Raw genomic sequence first — 8,465 nt, forward strand, 5'->3', positions numbered from 1 at the left:
TGAAGAGGAATTCCGTACTTTTCTAGCTTCAAACATAGCCGCAGTACAGGCTGCGCTACATACCAACAATAACCTTGGATCTAGCAGTACAGGAAATCGTGTAGGATGCACCTACAAAGAATTCACTGCCTGCAAACCTTTGGAATTTGATGGAACCGAAGGACCGATCGGATTGAAACGGTGGACCGAGAAGGTTGAATCGGTGTTTGCCATAAGTAAGTGTACTGAAGAGGACAAAGTAAAGTATGCTACGCATACCTTCACAGGTTCTGCGTTAACATGGTGGAATACCTATCTAGAGCAAGTGGGACAAGACGATGCGTACGCACTACCGTGGTCAGCATTCAAGCACTTGATGAACGAGAAGTACCGTCCTAGAACCGAGGTCAATAAGCTCAAGACAGAACTTAGAGGGTTACGAACCCAAGGATTTGATATTACCACGTACGAAAGACGATTCACAGAATTGTGCCTATTGTGTCCGGGAGCATTCGAAGATGAGGAAGAGAAGATCGACGCGTTTGTGAAAGGATTACCGGAAAGAATCCAAGAAGATATAAGTTCACACGAGCCCGCCTCCATACAACAGGCATGTAGAATGGCTCACAAACTAGTGAACCAGATTGAAGAAAGAATTAAAGAACAGACTGCTGAAGAGGCCAATGTGAAGCAAGTCAAAAGAAAGTGGGAGGAAAACGGTGATAAGAATCACCAATACAACAACAACAGCAATTACAACAATAATCGCAACAATTATCCCAACAATCGCAACATCAATCGCAACTACAACAAATGGCCCAACAACAACAACAACAACAACAACAACAACAGCAACTACAACAATCATCCCAACAACAATAATAACCGCAACAACAACAACAATCAGAAGCAGCTATGCCAAAGGTGTGAAAAGAATCACTCGGGGTTCTGCACCAAATTTTGCAACAAGTGTAAAAGAAATGGTCATAGCGCGGCGAAGTGTGAGGTCTACGGACCAGGGGTTAATAGAACGAAAGGAACAAATGGTGTCGGAACGAGTAATGGTGGAGCAAGTAGTGTCGGAGCAAGTTATGCCAATGTAGTTTGTTATAAATGTGGAAAACCAGGCCACATTATTAGAAATTGCCCGAACCAGGAGAACACGAATGGACAAGGCCGTGGAAGAGTTTTCAATATTAATGCGGTAGAGGCACAGGAAGACCCGGAGCTTGTTACGGGTACGTTTCTTATTGACAATAAATCTGCTTACGTTTTATTTGATTCGGGTGCGGATAGAAGCTATATGAGTAGAGATTTTTGTGCTAAATTAAGTTGTCCATTGACGCCTTTGGATAGTAAATTTTTACTCGAATTAGCAAATGGTAAATTAATTTCAGCAGATAATATATGTCGGAATCGAGAAATTAAACTGGTTAGCGAAACATTTAAGATTGATTTGATACCAGTAGAGTTAGGGAGTTTTGATGTGATAATCGGTATGGACTGGTTGAAAGAAGTGAAAGCGGAGATCGTTTGTTACAAAAATGCAATTCGCATTATACGAGAAAAAGGAAAACCCTTAATGGTGTACGGAGAAAAGGGCAACACGAAGCTACATCTTATTAGTAATTTGAAGGCACAAAAACTAATAAGAAAAGGTTGCTATGCTGTTCTAGCACACGTCGAGAAAGTACAAACTGAAGAAAAGAGCATCAATGATGTTCCCATTGCAAAAGAATTTCCCGATGTATTTCCGAAAGAATTACCGGGATTACCCCCACATCGATCCGTTGAATTTCAAATAGATCTTGTACCAGGAGCTGCACCAATAGCTCGTGCTCCTTACAGACTCGCACCCAGCGAGATGAAAGAACTGCAAAGCCAATTACAAGAACTTTTAGAGCGTGGTTTCATTCGACCAAGCACATCACCGTGGGGAGCTCCTGTTTTGTTTGTCAAGAAGAAAGATGGTACATTCAGGTTGTGTATCGACTACCGAGAGTTGAACAAACTTACCATCAAGAACCGCTACCCACTACCGAGAATCGACGACTTATTTGATCAACTACAAGGCTCGTCTGTTTATTCAAAGATTGACTTACGTTCCGGGTATCATCAAATGCGGGTGAAAGAAGATGATATTCCAAAGACTGCTTTCAGAACACGTTACGGTCATTACGAGTTTATGGTCATGCCGTTTGGTTTAACTAATGCACCAGCTGTGTTCATGGACCTTATGAACCGAGTGTGTGGACCATACCTTGACAAGTTTGTCATTGTTTTCATTGATGACATACTTATTTACTCAAAGAATGACCAAGAACACGGTGAACATTTGAGAAAGGTGTTAGAAGTATTGAGGAAGGAAGAATTGTACGCTAAGTTTTCAAAGTGTGCATTTTGGTTGGAAGAAGTTCAATTCCTCGGTCACATAGTGAACAAAGAAGGTATTAAGGTGGATCCGGCAAAGATAGAAACTGTTGAAAAGTGGGAAACCCCGAAAACTCCGAAACACATACGCCAGTTTTTAGGACTAGCTGGTTACTACAGAAGGTTCATCCAAGACTTTTCCAGAATAGCAAAACCCTTGACTGCATTAACGCATAAAGGGAAGAAATTTGAATGGAATGATGAACAAGAGGAAGCGTTTCAGTTATTGAAGAAAAAGCTAACTACGGCACCTATATTGTCATTGCCTGAAGAGAATGATGATTTTGTGATTTATTGTGATGCATCAAAGCAAGGTCTCGGTTGTGTATTAATGCAACGAACGAAGGTGATTGCTTATGCGTCTAGACAATTGAAGATTCACGAACAAAATTATACGACGCATGATTTGGAATTAGGCGCGGTTGTTTTTGCATTAAAGACTTGGAGGCACTACTTATATGGGGTCAAAAGTATTATATATACCGACCACAAAAGTCTTCAACACATATTTAATCAGAAACAACTGAATATGAGGCAGCGTAGGTGGATTGAATTATTGAATGATTACGACTTTGAGATTCGTTACCACCCGGGGAAGGCAAATGTGGTAGCCGATGCCTTGAGCAGGAAGGACAGAGAACCCATTCGAGTAAAATCTATGAATATAATGATTCATAATAACATTACTACTCAAATAAAGGAGGCGCAACAAGGAGTTTTAAAAGAGGGAAATTTAAAGGATGAAATACCCAAAGGATCGGAGAAGCATCTTAATATTCGGGAAGACGGAACCCGGTATAGGGCTGAAAGGATTTGGGTACCAAAATTTGGAGATATGAGAGAAATGGTACTTAGAGAAGCTCATAAAACCAGATACTCAATACATCCTGGAACGGGGAAGATGTACAAGGATCTCAAGAAACATTTTTGGTGGCCGGGTATGAAAGCCGATGTTGCTAAATACGTAGGAGAATGTTTGACGTGTTCTAAGGTCAAAGCTGAGCATCAGAAACCATCAGGTCTACTTCAACAACCCGAAATCCCGGAATGGAAATGGGAAAACATTACCATGGATTTCATCACTAAATTGCCAAGGACTGCAAGTGGTTTTGATACTATTTGGGTAATAGTTGATCGTCTCACCAAATCAGCACACTTCCTACCAATAAGAGAAGATGACAAGATGGAGAAGTTAGCACGACTGTATTTGAAGGAAGTCGTCTCCAGACATGGAATACCAATCTCTATTATCTCTGACAGGGATGGCAGATTTATTTCAAGATTCTGGCAGACATTACAGCAAGCATTAGGAACTCGTCTATACATGAGTACTGCCTATCATCCACAAACTGATGGGCAGAGCGAAAGGACGATACAAACGCTTGAAGACATGCTACGAGCATGTGTTATTGATTTCGGAAACAGTTGGGATCGACATCTACCGTTAGCAGAATTTTCCTACAACAACAGCTACCATTCAAGCATTGAGATGGCGCCGTTTGAAGCACTTTATGGTAGAAAGTGCAGGTCTCCGATTTGTTGGAGTGAAGTGGGGGATAGACAGATTACGGGTCCGGAGATTATACAAGAAACTACCGAGAAGATCATCCAAATTCAACAACGGTTGAAAACCGCCCAAAGTCGACAAAAGAGCTACGCTGACATTAAAAGAAAAGATATAGAATTTGAAATTGGAGAGATGGTCATGCTTAAAGTTGCACCTTGGAAAGGCGTTGTTCGATTTGGTAAACGAGGGAAATTAAATCCAAGGTATATTGGACCATTCAAGATTATTGATCGTGTCGGACCAGTAGCTTACCGACTAGAGTTACCTCAACAACTCGCGGCTGTACATAACACTTTCCACGTCTCGAATTTAAAGAAATGTTTTGCTAAAGAAGATCTCACTATTCCGTTAGATGAAATCCAAATCAACGAAAAACTTCAATTCATCGAAGAACCCGTAGAAATAATGGATCGTGAGGTTAAAAGACTTAAGCAAAACAAGATACCAATTGTTAAGGTTCGATGGAATGCTCGTAGAGGACCCGAGTTCACCTGGGAGCGTGAAGATCAGATGAAGAAGAAATACCCGCATCTATTTCCAGAATATTCGTCAACACCTTCAACAGCTTAAAATTTCGGGACGAAATTTATTTAACGGGTAGGTACTGTAGTGACCCGAACTTTTCCATGTTTATATATATTAACTGAGATTGATATTTATATGATTAAAAGTTTCCAGCATGTTAAGCAATCAAACTTGTTAAGACTTGATTAATTGAAATAGGTTTCATATAGACAATTGACCACCCAAGTTGACCGGTGATTCACGAACGTTAAAACTTGTAAAAAAAACTATATGATGACATATATATGGTTATATATATAGTTAACATGATATTATGATAAGTAAACATATCATTAATTATATTAACAATGAACTACATATGTAAAAACAAGACTACTAACTTAATGATTTTGAAACGAGACATATATGTAACGTTTATCGTTGTAACGACATTTAATGTATATATATCATATTAAGAGATATTCGTACATCATAATATCATGATAATATAATAATTTAAAATCTCTTTTGTTATTATAAACATTGGGTTAACAACATTTAACAAGATCGTTAACCTAAAGGTTTCAAAACAACACTTACATGTAACGACTAACGATGACTTAACGACTCAGTTAAAATGTATATACATGTAGTGTTTTAATATGTATTTATACACTTTTGAAAGACTTCAATACACTTATCAAAATACTTCTACTTAACAAAAATGCTTACAATTACATTCTCGTTCAGTTTCATCAACAATTCTACTCGTATGCACCCGTATTCGTACTCGTACAATACACAACTTTTAGATGTATGTACTATTGGTATATACACTCCAATGATCAGCTCTTAGCAGCCCATGTGAGTCACCTAACACATGTGGGAACCATCATTTGGCAACTAGCATGAAATATCTCATAAGATTACAAAAATATGAGTAATCATTCATGACTTATTTACATGAAAACAAAATTACATATCCTTTATATCTAATCCATACACCAACGACCAAAAACACCTACAAACACTTTCATTCTTCAATTTTCTTCATCTAATTGAACTCTCTCAAGTTCTATCTTCAAGTTCTAAGTGTTCTTCATAAATTCTAAAAGTTCTAGTTTCATAAAATCAAGAATACTTTCAAGTTTGCTAGCTCACTTCCAATCTTGTAAGGTGATCATCCAACCTCAAGAAATCTTTGTTTCTTACAGTAGGTTATCATTCTAATACAAGGTAATAATCATATTCAAACTTTGGTTCAATTTCTATAACTATAACAATCTTATTTCAAGTGATGATCTTACTTGAACTTGTTTTCGTGTCATGATTTTGCTTCAAGAACTTTGAGCCATCCAAGGATCCATTGAAGCTAGATCCATTTTTCTCTTTTCCAGTAGGTTCATCCAAGGAACTTAAGGTAGTAATGATGTTCATAACATCATTCGATTCATACATATAAAGCTATCTTATTCGAAGGTTTAAACTTGTAATCACTAGAACATAGTTTAGTTAATTCTAAACTTGTTCGCAAACAAAAGTTAATCCTTCTAACTTGACTTTTAAAATCAACTAAACACATGTTCTATATCTATATGATATGCTAACTTAATGATTTAAAACCTGGAAACACGAAAAACACCGTAAAACCGGATTTACGCCGTCGTAGTAACACCGCGGGCTGTTTTGGGTTAGTTAATTAAAAACTATGATAAACTTTGATTTAAAAGTTGTTATTCTGAGAAAATGATTTTTATTATGAACATGAAACTATATCCAAAAATTATGGTTAAACTCAAAGTGGAAGTATGTTTCCTAAAATGGTCATCTAGACGTCGTTCTTTCGACTGAAATGACTACCTTTACAAAAACGACTTGTAACTTATTTTTCCGACTAGAAACCTATACTTTTTTTGTTTAGATTCATAAAATAGAGTTCAATATAAAACCATAGCAATTTGATTCACTCAAAACGGATTTAAAATGAAGAAGTTATGGGTAAAACAAGATTGGATAATTTTTCTCATTTTAGCTACGTGAAAATTGGTAACAAATCTATTCCAACCATAACTTAATCAACTTGTATTATATATTATGTAATCTTGAGATACCATAGACACGTATACAATGTTTCGACCTATCATGTCGACACATCTATATATATTTCGGAACAACCATAGACACTCTATATGTGAATGTTGGAGTTAGCTATACAGGGTTGAGGTTGATTCCAAAATATATATAGTTTGAGTTGTGATCAATACTGAGATACGTATACACTGGGTCGTGGATTGATTCAAGATAATATTTATCGATTTATTTCTGTACATCTAACTGTGGACAACTAGTTGTAGGTTACTAACGAGGACAGCTGACTTAATAAACTTAAAACATCAAAATATATTAAAAGTGTTGTAAATATATTTTGAACATACTTTGATATATATGTATATATTGTTATAGGTTCGTGAATCAACCAGTGGCCAAGTCTTACTTCCCGACGAAGTAAAAATCTGTGAAAGTGAGTTATAGTCCCACTTTTAAAATCTAATATTTTTGGGATGAGAATACATGCAGGTTTTATAAATGATTTACAAAATAGACACAAGTACGTGAAACTACATTCTATGGTTGAATTATCGAAATCGAATATGCCCCTTTTTATTAAGTCTGGTAATCTAAGAATTAGGGAACAGACACCCTAATTGACGCGAATCCTAAAGATAGATCTATTGGGCCTAACAAACCCCATCCAAAGTACCGGATGCTTTAGTACTTCGAAATTTATATCATATCCGAAGGGTGTCCCGGAATGATGGGGATATTCTTATATATGCATCTTGTTATTGTCGGTTACCAGGTGTTCACCATATGAATGATTTTTATCTCTATGTATGGGATGTGTATTGAAATATGAAATCTTGTGGTCTATTGTTACGATTTGATATATATAGGTTAAACCTATAACTCACCAACATTTTTGTTGACGTTTTAAGCATGTTTATTCTCAGGTGATTATTAAGAGCTTCCGCTGTCGCATACTTAAATAAGGACAAGATTTGGAGTCCATGCTTGTATGATATTGTGTAAAAACTGCATTCAAGAAACTTATTTTGTTGTAACATATTTGTATTGTAAACCATTATGTAATGGTCGTGTGTAAACAGGATATTTTAGATTATCATTATTTGATAATCTACGTAAAGCTTTTTAAACCTTTATTGATGAAATAAAGGTTATGGTTTGTTTAAAAATGAATGCAGTCTTTGAAAAACGTCTCATATAGAGGTCAAAACCTCGCAACGAAATCAATTAATATGGAACGTTTTTAATCAATAAGAACGGGACATTTCAGAAACTACACTACTCACGATCTCGAACTTGGAGCCGTTGTCTTTGCGCTCAAATTGTGGAGACACTATTTGTATGGAACTAAGAGCACTATCTTCACCGACCACAAAAGCCTCCAACACATCTTCGATCAGAAACAACTAAATATGGGACAGCGATGATGGATCGAGACATTGAATGACTACGATTGTGAACTTCGTTATCACCCTGGCAAGGCCAATGTTGTAGCTGACGCTTTAAACCGAAAGGAGAGGACGGCACCTCTTCATGTTAGGGCTCTGAACATCACCATCCATTCAAACCTCAACAGCCAGATCCGAGTAGCCCAAGATGAGGCTCTCAAAGAGGAGAATATATCTCATGAACACTTGAACATACTTGTCTCTCGATTCGAGGTTAGGGAGTCTGGACTCCGATGTTATGCCAGAAGAATTTGGGTACCTTGTTATGGAGATCCACGAAACCTCATATTAGATGAAGCCCACAAGTCGAGATATTCAACTCATCCCGGAGCGGGCAAAATGTACCACGATATTAAGGAATAGTATTGGTGGCCTAATCTTAAGAAGGACGTTGCAACTTATGTTGGTAAGTGTTTGACTTGTTCGAAAGTTAAGGCCGAACATCAGAGGCC

This window comes from Rutidosis leptorrhynchoides, chromosome 5 (assembly GCF_046630445.1).
Source record: "Rutidosis leptorrhynchoides isolate AG116_Rl617_1_P2 chromosome 5, CSIRO_AGI_Rlap_v1, whole genome shotgun sequence".
Classification (NCBI taxonomy): domain Eukaryota; kingdom Viridiplantae; phylum Streptophyta; class Magnoliopsida; order Asterales; family Asteraceae; genus Rutidosis; species Rutidosis leptorrhynchoides.